This window comes from Penaeus monodon, chromosome 32 (genome assembly GCF_015228065.2).
Source record: "Penaeus monodon isolate SGIC_2016 chromosome 32, NSTDA_Pmon_1, whole genome shotgun sequence".
Classification (NCBI taxonomy): Eukaryota; Metazoa; Arthropoda; class Malacostraca; order Decapoda; family Penaeidae; genus Penaeus; species Penaeus monodon.
Genome location: NC_051417.1, coordinates 6,995,996 through 6,996,199, shown reverse-complemented (window position 1 = coordinate 6,996,199; position 204 = coordinate 6,995,996).

Below are 204 nucleotides of genomic sequence, written 5' to 3'. Positions count from 1 at the left end.
CTTCACACTCTTGATATGGTCGCATGCTCCCCCCCCTTTCCCCCACTATAAATATCTGTATCAGCGAAAGTTATTTACGGCAGCAATTTTTCACATTTCATTCTCCTCTGAAGGATATGTTCGCAAAACCGGCCTTTGTTGTTATCATTGTGTTTTGTTCGTGCTTGTTAGTGTTTTAGTTGATATCGGGATGTGGGTTTGGTG